Source organism: Phyllostomus discolor, chromosome 5 (assembly GCF_004126475.2).
Source record: "Phyllostomus discolor isolate MPI-MPIP mPhyDis1 chromosome 5, mPhyDis1.pri.v3, whole genome shotgun sequence".
Lineage (NCBI taxonomy): Eukaryota > Metazoa > Chordata > Mammalia > Chiroptera > Phyllostomidae > Phyllostomus > Phyllostomus discolor.
The window spans coordinates 104,733,995-104,759,107 of record NC_040907.2 but is presented as its reverse complement, the minus strand read 5'-3'; positions in this window follow the sequence as shown (position 1 = coordinate 104,759,107).

Genomic DNA, 25,113 nt, shown 5'->3' with positions numbered 1-25,113 from the left:
AGAGAGAGAGAGAAACATCAATGTGTGGTTGCTGGGGGTTATGGCCCGCAACCCAGGAATGTACCCTGGCTGGGAATTGAACCTGTGACACTTCGGTTCGCAGTCCGCACTCAATCCACTGAGCTACGCCAGCCGGGGGCAGAAATGCACTGTCTTAAGTAAAGACATCAGCAGGGTCATGTGGTTCTGAAACCTGCAAGAGAACATCTTTTCTTTCCTCTTATTGTCTTCTGATGATTTGCTGGCAATTCTTGGATTTCCTTGACTGCAACTATGTATCTGAAATTTCTGCCTTTCTAATCATATATAATTCTCCTTGTTTGTCTCTGTCTTCACATGGCCATTTTCTTGTAAGGAGACAATCATATTGGAGTAGGAGCCTGTCCTAATCCAATGACTTCACCTTAACTAACTATATCTGTGACAAACATATTTTCAACTGGTCAGTTAGGACTCCAACATATAAAACATGTACCATGTGAATTTTATTTTTGACATTGTACTATAGTTACAAAAATATCAACATGGGGGGGAAGCCGGTGAAGGGACATGGGGCTCTGAATATTATTTTTGCCACTTCTTTTGAGTCAATAATTACATCAAAAGAAATTTTAAAATGATTTTATTTGATAAACAGAGACCAAATGTGGGTCTTACTCATTTTCATCTTCACAGACAAATTTTTGGAGTTTTACATTTTCTATTATTTTGGACAAGGAATAACATTTATTTATACTTTTCTGTGGTTTACTTAAAGTGCTTGTTGAATATATAGCATATTTTTAAATAATCTGGTAATTAGCTTTGAGACTTTGTTGAAATTTTATTTCAATACCTTGTAAAAGTTTCACCAATAAATCACCAAGCCTCCTATGAAACGATGGTCAGCTGTTTCTCAACTCTGCATATGAGAGAAGCCACTATAATTCTAAAAAAACATGTTCACTCTAGTCTCAAGTTACTGTGGCCTGGACTTAGAGAAATATTGATATTTTCTTGACCTTTTTTTAGGGAAATCTTGAGAGACTGTTCCTAATCTCATGTGGCTGGGTTTTGTGGTTCCTGTGAGTTCCTGGAAATAATGTGATGAGAACCAGGAATAGGGCTATGTAAATATGGCCCATAGGAGAAGAACTGTGGGTACCAAACCTCCCCTTCCTCACTACTCACTCAGATGCATGAGGCTAGATGGGCTGAGTTTGGGGAAGATGTGCTGCAGTCCAGAACCTAGGGTTTGACAGCCATACCATGGGCTCAGGATGGGATTCCAGGATGCAGGTCATTCAAAAAGTCTGGTAGTGGAAGAGAAAAGAAGGAAGCCCTCACAGCTTGATAAAATTTTAAGCCTCACAATAGGGGAAATACAACTAGGGACATTGTGTTAGCTTTCAACAACTGTAAAACCAGTTCCCACGAACTCAGCAGCCTGAAACAGCATGCTGTCATTATCTCAGTTTCCAAAGGTGAGAACCCTTAGCAGGGCCTCTCACAGACTGAAATCAAGGTGTCAGCCTGGATGCATTCCCTTCTGGGGGTCCCTTTCCAAGCTCACATGGTTGTTGGCCAAATTCAGTTCCTCATAATTATATGATTGTGGTCCTAGCTTTCTTGACAGCTGAATATTATTGGCTAGAGGTTGCTCTTAGTTTCTAGAGGCCTCACTGAGCCCCTTATCTGTGGCCCACTCAGGCCCTCTCACAGCACAGGCATTTGTTTTCTCAGGGTCAGCAGGAGGAGCTCTCTCATATTTGTTTAGTCAAGCCCTTTTAAGGCCTCAGATAATCTCTATTTTCATTATTCAAAGTCAACTGATTAGGCACCTCAATTTCATATGAAAATTTCCCTTCACCTTTAAAATCTAATCAAAGGGGATTATTCAGATCATGTACACAAGAGGGGAGAAATCTTGGGAGCCTCTTAGGATTCTGCAAACTACAATGTGAGACTCAAGAAGGAGGGCTTGAAATGCCATGTCCAATATGGCTAGAGTTCAGGACTGGACAGCAAGTGAACTCTGTAACAGAAGTCAGAAAAGGAAAACAAGGTAGAGCTTAATTCCACATTAAACCAATGCAGAATGGGGCAGGGATAAGCCAAAATTCAGACACCGCACAGACCCAAGCCTGGTAGGTAGAAGACACCAATTGTTATTAGAGAGCCTGGGAGTCTTGGAACTAGCAGAGCATGAGTAGATTCTTAGCCATGTTAGAATTTGAAACATGGGTCACCAAACATTCTCAGAAAGAAAGGCTAATGATTCCTCAGTGATGCAGATTAGGGAAGGTGCCATAATTGTCAAAAAATGGTCTCTTCTCTCTATTGTGCAGTTAATGTGTCCTAGACTTGTAGGAAGAGCAGTATTTTCTGACCCAAGTAAAAAAAAAAGACACTTGCTGATGTTTTTTTGCACTGATCAGAATTGGTTCACATGCAGGCTGACTACACCTATAGGAGGCAAAGGACTAGGAGGCTCCTCACAGACTCAAATCTTAGGAACTGAGAAAGCCAATGAGATTAGAAACAGGCTTCACTGAAAGGGAACTCTCTTGATTGCACAGATTCTTAGAGCCTTCTTTTCCCATTATCCTTCTAGAAAAATGTTTTGTAGGGCCAGCAGCACAGAGATAATGAAAAACTGAGAAAATAGAGATAGACACAGGATGCAAGCAGCACAACTGTGTAAACTTTAGGAGAATATAATCTCCCTAGAGCTTAATTTCATTTTTGTAAAACAGAGAAAGTTATACATGTATTAAAACAAAAGTGATTATAAAAGTGGTCAGGAAAGTGTAAACTGTCAGATAATCAAAGTATGATTGTTACTATAATTACCTTTTAACCATGGGCAGCTTCAGTAAATATATATTTGTTTTCTGTGCAGATAAATTATCTAGCTCTTTCATTGACCATATATGTGATTAAACTGAAAGCAGGCTGACAAATGTTTTTTGTTGTTGTTTTTTTTCCCACGTTCACATGTCAAAACAAGGCTGGCAAGTACAACTTGCTGTCTCTAGAAATTAAGACAAGTAAGACAAAGGGAGATCCCAAGTCAATGAAATCCACGTTCAAGGCACAGTTGCCTCATATCTATGACCTGGCCCTTTGTCCATCTTCATGCCATATCTGTGCCCTTGGAATTCTTTCAATAAGGTGGAGACCAGTAGGAAGCAAGTCATAGAGAATAAGCAACAGGAGCAGAATGCAAGGGCCCCAAGGAGCAGGGAAGGGACCCTACTGGAGCAGGGCCTACAGACCTAGATCCCAGGGCCTACCACCACCCAACCCTGCCCCTACTTTGTATTCTCCAGGAAGAAAGGCCCACCCTCAAGTTGTACCTGTTGAAATCAGGCAGCTAGTGCAGGCCAGGAGCCACAGTGGGAACTTAAAAGGTGGTATACAGGCATTGTCTCCACATCCTAAAACTAGCAGGCCAGGGACATTAAAACAACAGCAAGTGTGAAAATCTATGTATGTTCAGTGTTGCTCTGGTGAATGAATGCTTACTGAATGGGTGCTAAATATATCAAAATTATATTCAAAGGCCATTAGAGGAAACCAAGGGAATTAAGTCACTGCCTTCTTTTATTTTCTGGGGCTGCAATAAGAAATACCTCAGACTGGGGGATTAAATTACAAAAATCAAATTTTCACAGTCCTGAGTGATAGAAGTCTGACATCAAGGTGTCAGCAGCATTGGTTTCTTCTGAGGCATCTCTCCTTGGCCATTGATTGTTGTCTTCTCCCCATGTCCTCACATGGTCTAACTTCTGTGTATGTCTGTGTCCCAATCTCCTCTTCTTATAGAGATCCTTTCTAATATCCTCATTTTACCTTAATTACCCCTTAAAAGCCTTGTGTCAAATACAATCATGTTCTGAGGTACTGGGAATTAGTACTACAACATAGGAATTCGGGTAGAGCACAGTTCAGACAATAGTACCACCTCAGACATGAGAAAATAGAATCTGTAAGCACAGCAACAGTCAGTAGATCATCCCACATGTAGTCATATCCCTCTCCCTGTGACATACAGTGTCCTTCCAAAAATGCCGTTGGATAGCAGGATGTTTCCAGTCATAAAGAACTTATGTTCTAGGGGTCTATGCTTATAACCATGGTAATGTGAATATCACAGAACTTCATGGAAAGTGAGAGAAAAGAAAGCCTGGAGGTCAACTCACTAAAACGCCAAGTGTGATAGTCTACTGACCTGGTCATTATTCATGAATGGGACTCTGAAGTGGAAAGGATGAGATGGAGCCACCATTTAACCAACTGGCCAAGGGGCAAGACTATGAGTAGAGCTTCCTCCTGGAGTCTTGGGTTTATGAGCTTGGTGGCTCCTGCTCTGTCTTCACATCCTGAGAACTGAGTTCATTGTTAGATACTGCTGGCTTGCTGTTGGGATTTAGAAGTTATTATTAAATTTGAAGTAGTGACTTCTTCTAAGAATTTCCAATACAAGGAGGAGAAATGAAAAGGATGATTTGGCTCCCCACCATCCCTTGGTGGGGATGAGTTGTCCTGGTTTGAGACTGATATATGCTCTGGGGTATGGAAGACACTCAGAGGAAGAAGTGGGATGGCTACACTTAGTCACAGTTAAGTGACATATGTCAGTAGAGCACAGAGTATGGTAGGAACATTATTATTAAGGACCACAAACCAAGGCAGCAGCAACATTCTGTTCTGCTTCAGAAGACTCTGGGGCCAGATTAGAAAGACCAGAGTGGCAAGGAATCTGTGCCAAAATGGAGCAAAGATGGTGCATCCTCCCTGGGGCTTCCCAAACAGGTAGCAGCTCAGCGAGTATGCATGGCCACAGTTGCACCTCAAGTCCCTGCCCTGTCCCTAGGAGATGCCCCAGCTCCAGGCCATCTGGTCAGAGGAAGGTCTCTGACAAGTCACAATCATCAGAGTAAAGTTTTCCCCAAGTACTTGTTATTGGAGAGCCTCATTCTGTTCCTATATAGTGAGAGGGATTCTATTGCTCACTGCCTAGAGGCATAAATCTGGAGACAGGAATTTGGTGAAAAGGAAAAATGGTTGTTTATTTAAGGGTTATGGAGTTTTGGAATAGTGACAGGTTTCTGCTTCAGGGCCCCACTCCGTTTAAAATAGCCCAAAACAAACAGCTCTGCCACCCTTTACCAGTTCAAGGATGTACCTGAAATCCCTTTTCCACTCCTAAAAATACCATCCTTTATGAAATGCAGGTAACTGCAGCAAGATTCTCCAGGTGGCTTGGCAGTTTCCCAGTCACAGTTCAGCTAGAGCTGCCACTTTCTGTGCAGGAGTGGTTCAGGGCCTTGGAGCCTGACCAAGCAGTCACTAGGGAATCCACTCAGGAACTCAGTCTCCTTGAAGCCAGGCCAGCTAGGGGAGTGGAAAGAGCTGACTAACTTTTGTGCTTCCTGACATGCTCTATTTTAAAGTCCTCTCTCAGAATCCTGTATGTGCTGGAAGCCAATGGGAGTGTCCAGCTTTCCAACCAATGAGGACTAGTGTTGGCCACATTGCCTTTTCCCCTCTTCTGGCTGCCATTGGCTACTTTGGGAAATTTCCTTCCTCTGGTTGCCATTGTAAAAGGGCAAACCACTTTTACTCTTCAATTCTGCCTTGGGGTTTTCTCCCTGCCTTTTGCCTTCTCTCAGCAATTTGGCCTGAGCCATGTTATACCTTCCCTGACAAGTAGTTCCCAGAAATGAGACTCCTGCCAGCCGTGGAATGGGTCAAGCCTTGCAATGATCAGATTTTCCCTGCCAGGGGCCAGCAGTGGGATCTATTCTTGAAGATAATGAAGCTCCCAAACCAGCCTGTGTTCCATAGGCACTACTGTGTACCCGAACTTTCAAGGAAGACTCAGACCTGGCTTCTGGACCCGCCTGAAAGGAAGATAGAAAGCATGCAGATGGGCTTCATTCAGGGTTCCATCAAAAGCAAAACCATGGTGGCCTGTGTCATTGACATTTACTGAAAGATTTGGCTAGGCACAGTCCATGTGAATCTAGCTGCTGCTTTTGGGTTCAATGCCCAAGCCCAGAGCCTGTAGGGCAGGTAATTGAGGAAGGATAATTGACGTGAAGTGCAGGAAGCAAAGAACAATGGAACACCCCCGGAAATGCACTGGACCCACAGGGACCAGCTGGAACTGCTTTGATCTCTAGTTCTGGAGTGGAAGATGCAGCAGACCCAGAGAATTCTGCCAGCAGTTGACTACACTGGCCAGTTAAGCTGACTGGTCAGCAACAATCATCTTCCCTGTTCTCTGCAACAGCCTTCTATATGTCAAGTAAAATGTGGTCCTTGCTCTCTTGGAACAGTTCCGAGCAGAGAATTCTGAGAAATAATAATTTCAGCTCAACTAAGGCAACAAAATATAAATCCACCTGACAGGTACCAATGATACAACCTAAGAAGTGATTATTTCTCCTACAAAGACAAAGTCCAGGGGCTCTGGGAATGCAACAATAGGGGATTCAAGTATTCTTTTAAAAAATGGTGCAGGAGTCATAAAAACTCCATAGAGGTGGTAGCATCTGAGTTAGTCTTGGAAATAAGATAGTATCCTGGATATGGGTGCTCAGATGCAGGCCCAGTGTACAGGGTCCTACACAGAGTCACAGGCAGCAGAGTACAGATAGAAGCCAAGAACACAGATAGTGGCCACTCAGGGATGCAGAGATCAGTCTTCTGCTTCCTTCCCCAGGGCACATAACTCAACATAAAAATGTCTTACAGGCCATGAAATATTCCACTCCCTTGTGTGAAATTAAGGTTTCTGGTCTAGAATCATAGTATTTTATTTTTTAATATCATATTTCAGATGGTCCATTTAAGGTCTTGAACTCCCTGTGATACTTTTTCCCCAACTTTTACTATACTACATAAATATTTGAAAATAATAAATAAGGCTCAGATATCCTTTCATTATTCATGAACCATAGCTGATTTCAAATATGAAGGGGTTATCTTTTGCTTGCAGCCCAAATAATGTTGAACCTCCCTCTTTGTCTTTTCTCACTCTCTACCTCTCTCCTTTCCTCCCTCCTCCTTTCCATCAGTCCTTTCTTAATTTTTATTATTTTTTGTTTCCTACATAAAAATAACAATAATAAGGCACATAAAACCAAAGAAAAGAATCAGGCACATTCCCATTAGACTATGACAAAATATCTGTCTTCTGAGCCTATTACTTGTAAGTCCTGTCCAGGAGCACACTTCATTGCACCTTGTGTTCTCAGTATGGGGTATAATTTGTACTATGCTTTATTCACTAGATAATATCACAAAGATATTTTTCACTTTGCCAAATTCATTTCACTGTTATAATTTACAAAAAGCCTGTAGCTTTCTGGGAGTAGACTAACACCTGTTTAGGTGATGGAAAATCCTTGGTTGGTGTCTCATTATGAAGAGCTTTGGGAAAAGGAGTTTTAGCCTGATCATGATTCACAGAGAGCTGCCCTGTAGGAAGTGACAGCCAGTACAGGGGAAGTCTTTTGTCATCTATATTTCAGCCTATTAACATGACTGAAGTAACTTGAGGAGTTTTCTCTAAAAGGGAAAGAGTGATTGCAAATAACTCTGCAATGAACATAGGGATGCTTCTGTTCTTTCAAAGTAGTGGTGTAGGTTTCTTTGGATATATTCCTAGAAGTAGGATCACAGGGTCAAAGTGTAAAGAGAGGAACTTCCCCTCAGAAATGGGGATGGTAGGGGAGAGTCAAAACAGTGTTAATATGAGTCAGCCTGGCAACCAGGAGGATGTGTGCTGAACACACACACACACACACACACACACAAAGGTGCACAAGGCTGGCCCCAAGATCTAGGAAGGTGATTGATTGGGAGGAATATGCCCTCCCATCCACTTCTACCATGCAGAGGATTATGGGAGTGTCTTTATAAGGTGGAGCATGTGCAAATGCTATGATTTTAATCATCTATCCCCTAGTTGGCGAATGCAGCTGGGGGCTGAGTTTCTTGATCTAGGAATCTAACTGGAGGGATTCTGAATGCCCTGTGCCATGGCATTCCATGATCTGCCTGTCCAGGAGCCAGCAGATTTCAGGTATGAGGCAAGAGGGGGAAACTCAGGAGGAGGATTTGAGGGAGGCTAGGATAGTGGGCTCAAGGAGGCCTGGGACAGCAAAATCTGTACCCTTCTCCCAGGCAGGAAGTGGCACCTAACCATGGTCCATGCCTCTGGCTTGGACCAACAAGCCATGTGCCCTTCCCCCAGACAGGAAGCCATGGCGGCTGCTGCCCACCAGTACAGACCATTTGGCAATGGCCCCAGTGAGCTGGGAAGGAGCACTACAGTGCTGGGGGCAAGGCTAGTAAGAAGGGGACAGAAGGGTAGGGAAATGAGATTAGGGCTATTAGATCCCAGGAGGCAGCTCCTGGATGGCAGCATGACTGGACAACAAATCTTATACCCTTCACCTACATGTGAAGCTGTGGGAAATCACTGCAGCAGCCACCCTCCAGTATCCTGCTTGCTCCTCCAGTATCCTGCTTCCTCCTCTGCTTGATCCTCAGGGGTAGAGATGGGCATCAAGAAATTATTTATATATATGATTTCCATTTTTATTTCTACCAGGCTTTGTCTCCAGAGTTATTGTCTATGGGCAACAGGCAGTAGGACCCCATTCATTTGATTATAGTAGTGGCACCCAACAAGGGGCTCTAGCCACTTGTGGCAGGTTAAGTCCCTCAAGGAGTGAGACTGAGGCTTCCCAGTTACTGGGAATTCCTCTACACACCCACTAGGGGTGCCAGCCACTTAAACAGACCTGTAAGGTGGAAAGGAAATGGGTCTGGGAAAGGAATAGATTATGGGAAGGAAGAATGATCACCTGAGTTTTAGGGCTTAAAACTAGGGTTTGGGTAAGAATTTGCTGAGTTTTGTGGAGGCACTGAAAGCACAGGCAGGGAATGGAGGCTCGGTGGCTCTCAGGTCAGCTGAAAATAGCTGAATATAAACTTAGAGTAGTTGGAACCGGTAGCATAGGCAAGAGCATCTTGACAATACAGCTAACTCAGAATTGCTTTGTGGATGAATATAATCCACAATAGAGAGTTCCTACAGAAAATGAATAGTAATTGATAAAGAAACCTGTTTCTCCACACAACAGTTCAAGAGGAATCCAGTGCAATGCGGGACCAGTATATGAGTGCTAGAAGGGGATTTCTTTGTGTAGTTGCCTTAAATAATACTAAATCATTTGAAGATAATCACTATTATAGAGAAGTAAAATGAGTTAAAGACTCTGAAAATGTATCCATGGTCCTAGTAGGAAGTAAATGTGATTTGCGTTTTAGAACTGTAGACAAAAGCAGGTTTAAACCTAGCAAGAAGTTACAGAATTCCTTTTATTGATGTGTATTGACAATTCCTTAACATAAAGAAGATATGAGCAAAGGTGGTAAAAAAAGAAGTCAAAGACATAGTTTATAATTATATAAATACAATTTATATTTTCTTAAGGCATGCTTAAGTAAAAATGATAATTTTTGTATATTATACTAAATTATTAACATTTGTTTTAGAATAAACTACTTTGCTTTCTGCACCATCCAAGCTATTAGCTTTTACTCCAAGTGTTTATTTTAAAAATGACATTGGAGATTTAATTTTTCTTCTAAGTGCCAGTATTCTCTCAGGTTTTTATTTTATTTTTTATTTTTATTTTTGAACTTATAGTGCCTGTGCTGGGGTTCAGGGGAGAGAGAAATTTAATGCCTGAGATTTCTTTCCAGGGATTTTTGGTGCATGTATTTGATTACTTCCTTACTTGAATCTGAGAAATGGAACCATATTTTCTCATGCTTATCAGTCATTCCTATATTATTTTCAAATTGTAGTTTAAAGTTTGTGTGACAAGAAAAAAAAAGTTAAAGTAGAATTGTGTAGGAGAATGTGTTTGCAGATTTAGAGACTTTTAGCTACCAGATACTGACTTTGAGTGTTGTCCATTCCATCATTAAAAAGGACAAGGATTAAAAGTGAGTTATGATCATTCCTGAGTGAAAATGTCTAGGAAGATTACAGGAACTGTAGAGAAAGCTAAAAAAAAAAAGTGTGTTAAAGTTGTAGAAGCCATAGAAGGGTGTTTTTTTTTTAATTATCTTTATTTTTAGGAAAGAAATCTCTGTGTTTGGGTTGTTATTCTTTGCTTTATATTGTTTTGTTTCTTGCTTTCTGATCCTTTTGGACTTGGGGAACTTAATTGCTTTATTTATACTAAGCATCCTCTGTCTGCCATTTGGGGCTTCATGCCATTTGGACTTCATAAAGGTCTCTTGTGGTACTGGTTGGCATTAGAACATCTCTGTCATTTAGTGTTTTGTGCTATTTGGATGTAAGAATGGTCATCTGATGCTAGTAAGAGCTAGCTGGAATGAGAGAACATATGTCTATCATGAGACCAGTTGGTGAGAGGTCATGTCTTTACCAGGAAACCAGTGAATGCACTGGTAGACAAAGGAATGCCTCTACCATTGAGGCTTCATTCCATTGGTGTTGGGTAGTATCTACTTGGGGTGAGAACATACATCTGCAATTTGGAGCTTCATGTCACTAGGGATCTAGTAAAGGTCATCTGGTGCCAATTAGAGATGGCTGAGGAAAAATAATGTCTGCACCACTGGGGCTTTGTGCTATTTGAGATATGAGAAAGGTCATCTGTGTGACTGGTTAGAGTGACCAGTTGGTGGGAGACAAGATTCTAAGGCTAGTTTTATTCCCCTCTTACTCTTTTTGGAACTCTGTCTTTGATTTGGATTTTGTTTTCTTTCTGTTTTGGAAATAAATTGAGGTTTCCAAGGGAGAGTTAAAATTTTAGACCAAGTAGTAACTACTGAAAGATACAAGGCATGGATATGAAGTTTTGTTGGATAGTTGAAGGACAAGTATTTTCCTTTTTTCTTTGCATTTTCCTCCCTACCCGATCCTTCTAGAATTTGGCATTCTTAGTGAAAAATGATACAACATTTCTTTTGCATGGAACCAATGAGACTGGTTTCAAATTATGGTTTTAATAAGCAACATGTTGAATGGAATATCATGCCTAAAGGAGGCATGCCTGAGCTCTGGTTATTATCAGAAAGCATTGAGGTACTAAGATTGACTTTGGAAGCAAATAAAAGACCACTGGAGAAGTGGCCTGGTACCTTGTTTGGTCTTATGGTTCATGACAGTCTTTCCAAGGAAGTAAAGAAGGTTGTTTTCCTGAAAGATGGCACAGAGGAACCTTAAGACACAATGGGAAACCTCAAGGACTTTAAGGAGTACAGGTACTGCAGGCAACAACATATGGTAGTTATAGGGCTTGGCTTCTATGCCCTGAAGGGCTGTCTAAGGGTCAATATAAAGGTTCATTGAGGATGTTCCAGCAAAGTGGACTTAAAAAAGCTTATGTGTTTTGTGCTGTTCTTGTTTTTATGTAATGAGGCAAAATTGAAAACTGGCAGTCTCTTTGAGGCCAATAAGGGTGATCTTAGGGAGAGGAATCAGGTTTTAAGGAAAATCATAATGCTCTGTCATGATCATTGGACTATACAGTGTAGCTAACTGTCTTCAAAGTTTGCTTTCATTTGAGAGTTCAACCAGATGATATCAAATTATCAGTGCTTAGTATTATTCCAACAATGAATATATTCAGGTGTGCAACTGAATATATTCTCAAAAAGACAAACTTGAGGTATCAGAAAAAAGTGTAGGCCCTATTGAGAAGCTCACCTGCATCACTACCTCCTGGGACTAAAGTTTGTCTTGACTAAACAGTTGAGTTGGTGAAGTATGAGGTGACCTATCAGCTTCATTTTAAAATTACTTTCGTTTCTGCCTTAATAGTTTGAACACAAAGGGTTCAGAAGTGTCAAGGGGAGGGGAATCTCAGGATATTCCTGTAGGCCTAATTATGTTGAGTATAGTAGGCAGTAAGGCTTCAGACAGATGTGACACATCTTGCAAACCTTCCTCCAGGTAAACCATTTTTTTTCTTAATCAGGGAAACTGTAGAATTAATCCCTATCTTTGAAATTTAGTTGTTATGGTTCTTATTGTGCCTTCTAACCCACTTGCCAAATTGTTGCCTCCAGATTACAAAAAGGACATCAACTCATCCATTAATGCCATTCTTTGGACATTGTGCATGCTGCTTTCCAGGGACAACCAAGTGACCTGGACATTGCAAGATCTTTGTACTTCACATAAAGACTCCTCTCCACTCAATACCCCATTTATTAGGGTTCTCTGGACCAGGGGATAGATAGGACTATGCTTCTTGGTCAGTAGGAAGTAGTTACAGAAGAATGAGACCTTCTTCTATCTGCCCTTGTAAGACTGCAAGAGTCCAGAGTGGTAAAGGACAGATATGTGATACAGGGGGCAGGGGTGAACTCTGCCTTCAGAAATGGGGAGAGATGGAGAAGCAACAAAGATGGCCCATGTGTGTGTCACCCAAGAACCAGGATAATGCATGCATAACACACACATAAAAGGCATGCAAAGTTGATGCCAAAACTAGGAAAGGGTTTTATGAGGGGTCTTTAAAAGGTAGAGCATAGTGCAAATGCCATGCTTTCCCTCACTTACCATGATTTTTGTGCCATTATGATGCAGATGTTGTTATGCTTGTTGCCTCTTAAGTCTTTTAAATTTTCTTTCTTTTTCATGTATTTTTAATTTTTAAGTACTTTTTATTGTATACTTTTAAAAGTATATTTTAAATTCTATTTTATTGATTATGTTATTACAGTTTTCTCAATTTCCCCCCTTTATCCCCCTTCTAACCTGCACTCCCACCCTCTAGCATCCCCCCACTCTTAGTTCATGTCCATGGGTTGTACATGTAAGTTCTTTGAGTTCTCTTTTTCCTATACCATTTTTTTACCTCTCCCCATCTATTTAATGCCTACCAAGTATGCTTCTTCTTCCCTGTACCTTTCCCCCCTCCCCCTCCCTTCCCTCTCCCCACTGAAAACTATCTGTGTGATGTCCATTTCTCTGATTCTATTCCTGTTCTAGTTGTTTGCTTAGTTTTTGTTTTCATTGTTTTTCTTTCTTTTATTTTTTAGGTTCATTTGTGATAGTTGTGAGTTTGTTGTCATTTTACTGTTCATATTTTTTATCTTTTTTTTCTTAGATAGGCCCTTTAACATTTCATATAATAAGGGCTTGGTGATGATGAACTTCTTTAACTTGACATTATCTAGGAAGCACTTTATCTGCCCTTCCATTCTAAATGATAGCTTTGCTGGATAGAGTAATCTTGGATATAGGTCCTTGCCTTTCATGACTTGGAATAGTTCTTTTCCACCCCTTCTTCCCTTTAAGGTTTATTTTGAGGAATCAGCTGATAGCCTTATGGACACTCCTTTGTAGGTAACTCTTTCCTTTCCTCTTACCACTTTTAAGATTTTCCCTTTGTGTTTAATCTTGGGTAACTTAATGATGAGGTGCCTTGGTGTGTTCCTCTTTGGGTCCAACTTCTTTGGGACTCTCTGGGCCTCCTGAACTTCCTGGAAGTATATTTCCTTCACCAGATTGGGGAAGTTCTCCTTCATTATTTTTTCAAATAAGTTTTCAATTTCTTGCTGTTATTCTCTTTCTGGTACCTCTATAATTCATATATAGGAATGTTTCAGGTTGTTCCAGAGGCTTGTAAGACTCTCCTCACTTTTTTGAATTCTTGTTTCTTCATTCTGTTCCAGTTGGATATTTACTTCTTCCTTTTTTTCCAAATCATTGATTTGAGTCCTGGTTTCCTTCCTGTCACTGTTGGTTCCCTGAATACTTTGCTTTACCTCATTTTGGGTATCTTTCATTTGTTATTTAATTTTTTGACCAAACTTGATCAGATCTGTGAGCATTTTGATTACCCGGGCTTTAAATTCTTCATCAGATAGATTGGTTATATCCTTCTCACTAAGCTCTCTTCCTGAGGTTTTGCTCTCTTCTTTCATTTTGGCCCTATTTCTTTGCTCAGGGCCCCTAGTAAGTTGTAAGTGGTTGGGACCTTCAATATTCACCCAGACAAGGCAAACCTCCTTGCTGTGCTGTGGCACTGCCTGTGGGGGAGGGGCCAGAGGCAGAACAATGCAGCTCACCTGCTTATCTCTAGCTTACTTTTCAACAAACTCTTGTGTAAGATTGGGAGTTCCTCCCACTGCAGCAACCATCATAGTCCTCAGCCACCTCTGGGTCTCAGTTTCCCCTTAAGTCAGCCCCACCAATGCAGCCTGCCACCTTGCTGCAGCCCGCCCCACCCCCCACAGCCTCACCACGGTTTCTGTCTATCTGCAGCCTTACCAGTCTGGTTGTTCTGTTTGATTATTCCTTTAATTCCATGGTTGTTGGAGTTCCATGCAGTTGGATTTTCTGGCACTTCTGGTTGCTTATTGATATTAGATGGGGTGTTATCCTTCTTTTGGTTGTGCGAGGAAGTAAAAGGTTTCTACCTATGCCTCCATCTTGGCTGGAACTCTAAATATAAGCAATAGCCAGATGAAGAGGCATAGGGCAGTGTCCTGAATAGTGTCTGTCTTCACACTATTGTGAAGTTTGAAGTCTGGCTTGGGGGCACATGGAAGTGCTGTAGTTCACCAACCTAGAACCTCAATTTTCTTTCTTTTTAATTCTTTTATTTGATTGTTGCTCTGCTTGGATGCTTACTGTTTTCTTGCTCTCAAAAATCACTGATTTCAGCCTACACTTAAGCTAACCTGCTATTGATTTCTTCTACTGTATTTTTCACTTCAGATATTGCATGCTTATTTATTACTAGTTGTTTTTAATGGTTTATGTCTTTTTAAATGCTTACTACTTTTTTTCATTTAAGTTCTCACTGAGAAAATATCCTTTTCCTTTAAGGTCCTTGAGCATCCTTATAACAATTGTTTTAAACTCTGCATCTAGTATCTTGGTTGCTTCCATTTTCTTTCATTATTTTCTGGAGATTTCTCTTATTCTATCATTTGAAGTATATTATTGTGTCTCACCATTTTGTCTTCTTATGTTTCGCTCTGTGTATTAGGTGATATGCTACAACTCCCAAGTCTGTCCCAAGACCTAGGAGGTCTTTCTGATGCCTAATAGGTGTTTTGTGTTTCACCACAGTGTAATCTTCTTCATCACCTGATCTAGGTGTTCCAGAAATGTTTCTTTTTACTAGCCCCTCTACTGCTCCAGATCTTTAAAAAACTGAGATCTGGATTTGGCAAGATGGTAGAGAAGTGAATGGAAGTCACACTGTGCTCCTAGGACCAAGCTGGAATCACAAATAAATTGTGGAGAAATCAACCTGAAAAAACAACTGAATAGCCAGAGAGAAGACTTATAACTTCCAACAGACAAATCAGTTCAGCACAACCTGATTGGTAAGGAGTGTGGTGGAGAACTGAGAAGCCTGTCTAGATGCCTACAGGTGGCAACACCAGAGAGATAATTAGCCATCAGTTGGAACTCCCTGAGAAGTGTGGGGTCTCAAACCTAAACTGGGATCACCAGCCTAGAGCATCAGAGCCCCAAAACCACACAGATACAAGCAGCAGAAAACAGCAGAGCTATTCTCTGCCAGAGATGGAAGGCTGCAGATTAAAAAAAAAAAAGTCATTGGAAGGGCCAACACAAAAATGTTCATTTTCAGCCACTTACCCAGGTCTCCAGTAAAGGTGGGGCCAGAGTGAGCTGGAGACACTTGAGGAGAGGCTGGGGAAGGAAGTTTTGGAGAAAGAACTGAGAGAGTAGATGCTAGGATCTCAGTGCAGAATCATCCCCCATACAAAGCAGCCATCGTGTTCAGTCAGACCACTCCCCCTGAGTGGCAGCAGCCTGAGGGGAAACAATAGCCCCAACACCAGGAAGGACTCTGTTAAGCTCTATGGTACTTAAGCCTGACTGCTGAGTGAAGAGTGACTAGATTAAAAACCGAAGGAATCGCCACAGACAATAGGACCCTGACAGCTTAAAGCAGGCTGCCTAAGGTCAAATGGAGTCAACATCTGACATCACCAGAGGTGGATCCAGAAAGAAAAAACTGTCATAAGTATTAGAGTCTACTGAGCTGAAATCCACTGTGATCTTCCCCATGATTCATATTTTATTTCCTGAATGGCTTTTTAACATTTGTTTCTTGTCCATCAAGTTTCTGCATGTTAAGTCACTAGGTTTTATACTATAGTTTATTTCTCTCCTTTCCTACAACAGTCTTTTTTAAAATATATTTTATTGATTATGCTATTACCGTTGTCCCTTTCCCTCTTCACTCCCCTCCACACTGCACACCCTCTCCCACCCACATCCTTTAGTTCATGTCTATGTGTCATACTTATAAGTTTTTTAGCTTCTATATTTCCCATACTATTCCTGCCTTCCCCTGTCTGTATTCTACCTACCATCTATGCTACTTATTCTCTGTACCTTTTCCCCTCTATCCTCCCACTCCACTATTGCTAACCTTCCATGTGATCTCCATTTCTGTGGTTCTGTTCCTGTTCTAGTTGTTTGCTTAGTTTGTTTTTGTTTTAGATGTGGTTGTTAATAATTGTGAGTTTGCTGTCATTTTACTGTACATGTTTTTTATCCTCTTTTTCTTAGATAAGTCCCTTTAACATTTCACATAATAAGGGCTTGGTAATGACGAACTCCTTTAACTTGACCTTATCTGAGAAGCACTTTATCTGCCCTTCCATTCTAAATGAAAGCTTTGCTGGATAGAGCAATCTTGGATGTAGGTCCTTACCTTTCATGACTTGGAATACTTCGTCCCAGCCCCGTCTTGTCTGCAAGGTCTCTTTTGAGAAATCAGCTAACAGTCTGATGGGAACTCCTTTGTAGGTAACTGTTTCCTTATTCTTGCTGCTTCTAGGATTCTCTCCTTCATTTTTACCTTGGCTAATGTAATTATGATGTGCCTTGGTGTGTTCCTCTTTGGATCCAACTTCTTTGGGACTCTCTGAGCTTCCTGGACTTCCTGGAAGTCTATCTATTTCCTTGGCCAGATTGGGGAAGTTCTCCTTCATTATTGTTTCAAATAAGTTTTTAATTCCATGCTCCTCCTCTTCTCCTTCTGGTACGCCCATAATTCAGATGTTGGAACATTTAAAGATGTCCTGGAGGTTCCTAAGCTTTTCCTCATTTTTTTTGAATTTTTGTTTCTTCATTCTTTTCTGTTTGATTGTTTCTTTCTTCCCTCTGGTCCACTCCATTGATTTGAGTCCCAGTTTCCTTCCCATCACTATTGGTTCTCTGTACATTTTCCTTTATTTCACTTAGCATAGCCTTCATTTCTTCATCTAATTTGCGACACAATTCAACCAATTCTGTGAGCATCCTAATCACCAGTGCCTCGGAATATGCATTTGATAGATTGTCTATCTCTTTGTCGCTTAGTTGTATTTGCTCTGGAGCTTTGATTTGTTCTTCGTTTGGGCCATTTTTTTTTGTTTTGATGTGCCTGTGACATAATGAGGGGAGGAACCTTAGGTATTCACCTGAGCATGGCAACCCACCTCCCTGGGTTGTGAAGCTGTTTGTGGGGGAAGGGCCCAAGAGGGAACAGTGGCACTTGCTCTGCTCTCTACTGGATTTCAGTCCCTTCTGCCACTTCCCCTAAGCAAACTGGGCCCTTCTGGTGCTGATTTCCATGCTGGTGATCTTGTGTACATTCTGGGACCCTGTGGTTCTCTCCAACAAACTCTCCTGTGATCCCGGGAGTCTCTCCAGGTACCTCAACTCCCACAGATGTTTTCAGTTGGTGTTTTGAGGCTTTATTTCCCTGTGCTGGAACCCTTGGTTGTGAGGTCTGTTTTGCTCCCCACTTTCACCTGGTTTATCTGCACATGAATGTGGGACTGCTCGGTTCTCAATCTGCCTTGTGTGCCGTGCCTGTCCACAATCCACTGCCACACTCTGCACAGGGTCTGCCAGCTGCTGCGTGTGCTCTTAGGGTCCACCAGCCACTGCTTTTTTTGCCACAACCCCTCTCTACCCAGCTGCCCAACTCTGACCCTCCTACTAGTCTGGATGAATGTGTCTATATTAACTCCTTGGTTGTTGGACTTCCATACAGTTCAGTTTTATGTCAGTACTGGTTGTTTTATTGTTTCTAAATTTTTGTTGCCCTCATTTTGGTTGTGTGAGGAGGCAAAGTGTGTCCACTTACGCCTCCATCTTGGCCGGATCCTATAAGAGTTTTAATCTCTTACACATTTATTAATAACTGGTTCATTTCCTACTGATAGTGGGATGCATGGGTGAGTTATTTTTGCAGATGTGGGTTTGCATTCAGAGTTTTGTGGTTTTATTCTAGCAGAACATGCACAACAGAATACAAGGTGTGGTGGGTGGACTGACCCTCAGTCAACAGTTGGAGGAAAGGATGCACCAAAAAAAGACTCCCCCAAAAATCAAAATACAATTACACTTAGAGAGCTATCATAAGTGGCAGAAAGGGCATACCGAGAACATCAATCTCAGGAGATAAAGTACACCGTAGTATTAAATATCACAGGCCTCCTACCATAGAAGTTCACACCACAAACTCGAAGCAAAACAGATGAATTTTAGAAGATAAAGCAAACAAGTAGGGTCTCACAGTTAATTGGGAAGACAAAGAACACCCAATTGAAAGGAAAGGAGAAATCCTCAGAAAGAGTGATAAATAAAATAGAGGAAAGTCAACTCTCAGATTTTGAGTTCAAAGCAATGTTTATAAGGAAGGTCAATGAGCTCAGTGACAATTACCAAAAACTACAGGGAAACTACAAGGTCTTTGCTTCAAACTACATCAGCATGAAAAAGGATATAGATACTAACAACAAGAGCCAACAGGTAATGAAGAATACAATTTCTGAATTGAGGACAGAGATGAAGGAATCAAAAGTAGGCTAGATGAAGCAGAGGAGTGAATCAGTGAGCTTGAAAAAAAACTCTCAGAATGAGCAAGAAAAAGGAAAAGGACACAAAGGAATGAAGAAGGGTTAAGGGAAATGCAGGAGAGCATGAAATGTAATAATGTCTGTGTAATAAGGATACCAGAAGGAGAAGAATAGGAGCATAGGATAGAAAACCTGTTTGAAAAAATAATGATAGAAACTTCCCTAATTTGATGAGAGAAAAAGTCACACAAATTCAGGAAGCACAGAGGGTCCAAATCAAGAAGAACCCAAAGAGGCTCACTGAAAGACATGTCATAATTAAAGTGGCAAAATTAAAAAAAAAAAAAACAAAAACAAAGAGAGAATCTTAAAGATAGCAAGGGAGAAACAGGAGGTAACAAGGGAGCTCCCATATTTTCAGCAGTTGATTCTAAATGGGAACACTAAAAATCAGAAGGAATGGCAAGAAATATTCCAAGTAGTGAAAAGCAAAGGCCTGCAACAAAGACTGTTCTATCAAGTAAGGTTCTCAATTAAAATGGAAGGTGAAATAAGCATTTTCCCAGACAAAAAAAAAAATGGCTGAAAGAATCCATGTTCACCAAAACAGTACTGCAAGACATGTTAAAGGAACTGCTTTAAGAATAGGATAAAAAAAGGGAGAGGGAGAGAAATAGGTACAAATGAGGTAAAAAGTCAATGGATAGCTACTGATAAAAAAACAACCTTAAATGTTAATAGATTAAATGCTCTGATCAAAATACACAGGGCGGCAGAATGGATACAAAAACATAACCCACAAATATGCTGCCTATAAGAGATCCATCTCAGAACAAAGAAACTACACAGACTGAAAGTGAAGGGCTAGAAAAAGATATTCCTAGCAAATAGACAATAAAAACAACAACAAAAACTGGGGTAACATTACTTGTATCAGTCAAAACAGATTTCAAAACAGAGGCCATAAAAAGAGAAACAGAGTTGGGAGAGCTGGACAAGTACATGTGAAAAAATGAAACTCAACCACCAACTTACACATACACAGAAATAAACTCAAGATGGATAAAAGACTTAAATATGATACCATAAAAGTCTTAGAGAAGATAGGCAGGAAAATCTCAGATATTCCATGCAGGAATATTTTCACCAGAATGTCCCTTGGAGTGAGGGACATAAAGGAAATAATAAAAAATGGTACTTCATCAAAATAAAAGGATTCTGCATGGCTAAAGAAAACATTAGCAAAGTTAAAAGGGAACCAACTATATGGGAAAACATATTTGCCAATCATATCTCAGACAAGGGCTTGATCTTCAAAATATATAAAGAATTCACACAACTCCACTCTAAGAAGACAAGTAACCCAATTAAAAAATGGGCAAAGAACCTGAACAGACATTTCGCCAAGGAGGACATACAGAGGGTCCAGAGACATATGAAAGGATAACCAGCATCACTAGCCATCAGGGAATGCAAATTAAAACCACAATGAGATACCACTTCACACAGATCAGAATGGCCATTATAACCAAATCAACAATAAAAGTGTTGGAGAGGATGTGAGGAAAAGGGAACCCTAGTGTACTGTTGCTAGGAATGCAGACTGGTGCAACCACTATGGAAAACAGTATGGAATTTTCTCAGAAAACTAAAAATGGAACTTCCTTTTCACCTAGCAATTCCACTGCTATGATTATATCCTAAGAACACTGAAACACCAATCCAAAGGAACCTATGCACCCCAATGTTCATAGCAGCACAATTTACAATAGCCATGTGCTGGAAACAGCCCAGGTGCCCATCAGTAAATGAGTGGATCATAAACTGTGGTACATTTACACAATGGAATACTATGCAGCAGAAAGAAAGAAGAAGCTCATACCCTGTGCGACAGCATGGATGAAACTGGAGAGCATTATGCTAAGTGAAATAAGCCAGGCAGTGAAAGACAAATACCACATGATCTCACCCTCAAGTGGAACCTAATCAATCAAACAAACAAGCAAGCAAAATATACCCAGAAACATTGAAATTAATAAACTGACAGTAACCAGAGAGGAGGTTGGAGGGGGTAATGGGGGGAAGGGTTTTCAGGAACAATTACAAAGGGCACGTGGACAAAACCAAGGGGGTGTTGGAAGTAGGGAAGGGAGGTGGGGATGGCTGCGGTGGGGGGAGTGGTTGGGGTAAATGCAGACAACTGTACTTGAACAATAATAAAATAATTTTTTAAAAAAAGACATAAAGATTATAAACATATATGCACCCAAGATAGGAACACCCAAATATATAAGGAAAATTTGGAGGATTTCAAGAAACATATAGATAGCAACACACTTATCCTAGGTGATTTTAATACCCCATTTTCAAAAGTGGACAGATCATCCAAATAAAATATCAATAATGATATTGTGGCACTTAACAATGCCCTAGATCAAATGGACCTAACAGATGTGTGTAGAGCCTTCCATCCCAAAGACACAAAAAACACATTCTTTTCAAATGCTCATGAAACATTTTCAAAGATAGACAACATAATAGAACACAAAACAAACCTCAACAAATTCAAGAAAATTGAAATCATATCAAGCCTTTTCTCTGACCACATAAGACTGAAAGTAGAAAACAACAACAAGGGAAAAAAAAAAACACCCAAACTCATGAAGATTGAATAGCATGCTATCAAACAGTGAATGGGTTAATAATGAGAGCAAGGAAGAAATCATAACATTTCTGGAAACAAATGAAAATGAACACAAAACTGTACAAAAATATGGGACACAACAAAGGCAATTCTGAGAGGGAATTCAAAGTGATACAGTGCTACCTAAAAATAATAGAAACATTTCAAATAAACAACCTAATACTATGTCTACAAGAACTGGAGGAACGACAACAAACAAAATCCCAGGCAAGTAGAAGGAAGAAATTAACTAAGATCAAAGTATAATTAAATGACATAGAGATTAAAAGAACAATTCAAAGAAAAAATAAATTCAGGAGCTGGTTTGTTCAAAAAATAAACTAAATCAACAACCTTTGGAAAAAAAACTCACAAGGAAAAAAAGGTAGAAGATCCAATAAACAAAATCAGAAATAAAAGAGGAGAGATTACAACTCATACCAAAGAAATACAAAGGACTGTAAGAAATTAATATGAACAACTATATTCAAGAGATTTGAAAACTTGAGTGAAATGGACAAATTTTTAGAAAAAAATATAATTTTCAGGAACTGAATGAAGAAGCAGTAGCCTTAACAGACTGACAACAGCTGGTAAAATTGAAACAGTAATCAATGAAATCCCACACACAAAATTCCTGGACTGATCAGTTACACAGAAGAATTTAACAAAACATTTAAGGAAGAGCTGACCGCTATCCTTCACACACTATTCAAAAAAAAAAAACAAAAAAAAAACAAAACAAAAAAAAAAAACAAGAAGAGGAAAGACTCCCAAAGTATTTTAAAGAAGCCACCATCATCCTAGACTCGAAACCAGATAAAGACAGGAGAAAGAAAAGAAATTACAGTCCAATATCACTGATGAACACAGATGCTAAAATCCTCAACAAAATACTGGCAAACCACATGCAGGAATACATTTAAAAAATTATACACCATGATCAAATGGGATTTTTCCCAGGGATGCAAGGATGGTACAATGTTCACAAATCAATAAATGTTATACATCACATAAACAAAAAATAGACAAAAATCACATGGTCATATCAATAGATGTGGGGAAAGCATTTGATAAGTTAAAGAACCGATTTGTGACAAAAAAATACTCACCCATGTGGGAGTAGAATGAGCATACCTCTACATAATAAAGGCCGTATCAAGAAACCTACAGGAACACCATACTCAATGGGCAAAAACTAAAAGTTGTCCCACTAAGGTCAGGAAGAAGACAATGATATTTGCTTTCACCACTTCTATTCAACATAGTATTGGAAGTCCTACCAATAGTGATTAGATAAGAAAAAGAAATAATAAGAATCCAATTTGGAAAGGAGGAAGCAAAACTGTCATTGTTACAGACAACATCATAGTGTACAGAGGAAATCTTATAAATCCCACCAAAAAGAGACTCAAACCAATAAATGAATTTGGCAAAACAATGGGGTACAAAGTCAATATTTAGAAATCAAAATCATTTTTGTACACCAAAAATGAAATATCAAAAACAGAAAACAATAAAAAATCCCATTTGCTATAACAACAAGAAAAAATAAGTACTTAGGAATATACCTAACCAAGGAGGTAAAACACCTGTACTCAGAAAACTACACAACATGGAAGGAAGAAATTGAAGAAGCCACAAACAAATGGAAGCATATACCATGTTCATATATTGGAAGAATTAACATCATCAAAATGTTCATAGTACCCAAATCAATTTATGGAGTCAACATATTACCTAATAAATACCAAGGACATATTTCAGTGATATACATCAAACATTTCAATGATTTATATAGAACCATAGACAACTCTGAATACTCACAGCAATTTTCAGAAAGAAGAACAAAGGAGGAACACAATACCTGATATCAAAGTATATTACAAGGCTACAATAATCAGAAGAGTCTGGTACTGGCATAAGAACAGACATACAGATCAATGAAATAGAATAGAGCCCAGAAGTAAACCCAAGTCTCTATGGTCTATTAATATTTGACACAGGGGGAAGCATAAAATGAACTAAAAAGATACTCTTCCACAAATGGTGTTGGGAGATTTGGACAAGTGCATGCAAAAAAAAAAAAAAAAAAAAAAAAAAAAGGAAGGAAAGGAAAAAAAAGAAACCGGGTAAAAAGCTTAAATATAATTCATGACACCATAAAAGTCCTAGAGGAGAATTAGGCAGAAAATCTCAGCTATTTCATGCAGCAATATTCTCATCAATATGCCCTTAGAGAAAGAGCCTTTAAGATAAGTATAAACAAATGAAACTTCATTAAAATTAAAAGCTTCTGCATGGCTAAAGAAAACACCAGCCACATGAAGAGGGAACTAACTGTATTGTAAAATATTTGCAAATGTTACCTTGAATAAGGGTTTGATCTCCAAAACATATAAACAACTCACATGATTCTACTCCAGGAAGACAAACAACCCAATTAAAAAATGGGCAAAAGACCTAAACAGACATTTCTCTAAGGAGGACACACAGAGAGTCTAGAGATATATGAAACATTGATCCACATCACTAGCCATCAGAGATGCCAATTAAAACCAGAATGAGGTACCACTTCACATCAGTCAGAATGTCCATTGTAAATGCATCAACAGGCAAGTGCTGGTGCAGTTGTGGAGAAAAGGGAACCTTTGTACACTGTTGTTGGGAAGGCAGGCTTGTGTATCCACTGTAGAAAACAGTATGGAATTTCCTCTGAAAACTAAAAATGGAGCTGCCTTTTCATCCAGCAATTCCACTTCTGGGATCATACCCTAGGAATTTTAAAATAGCAATTCAAAAGAACCTATGCACCCAAATGTTCATAACAACACAGTTTATAATAGCCAAGTGCTGGAAGTAACCTAAGTGCCTTCAGTAACTGAGTGGGTCAAAAAAAAAAAAATGGTACATTTACACAATGCAATAGTATGCAGCAAAAAGGAAGAAGGAACTCCTACACTTTGCAACACCATGGATGGATCTGGAGAGCATTATGCTGATTGGAATAAGCCAGGCAATGAAAGACAGTTACCATATGATCTCACCTTTAAGTGGAACCTAAGCAACAAAACAAACAAGCAAGCAAAATATAACCAGAGACATTGAAATAAAGAACCAACTGACAGTAACCAGAGGATAAGGAGAGGTGTTTATGGTAGGGGGAGGAATGGGAAAGGTTATCAGAGAACTTGTATAAAATACACATAGAGAAATTCACAGAGGGGTAGGATCAAGGGTGGGAGTTGGGGTGGGTGTGGCAGAGTTGGGAGTGATTTGGGGAAAATGGAGACAACTGTACTTGAACAAAAATCAAAATAAAATAAAATAAAAATAAATAAAATTAAATAAAATGATAAAAAAATTTTTCTTTTGTGGGCTATGTTCCCCCTTATTGTTGTAGACGGGTCTTGAATACTGTCTTGGCTTGCTCATGGATGAAGTTTACCTTCAGGCTCGGTGACTATAAGTATAGAATTCCTTCACTGTACATAAGTCACTGTTCAGGGGTTGTTCTTTTGAGGTAGAATTCTCAGCAG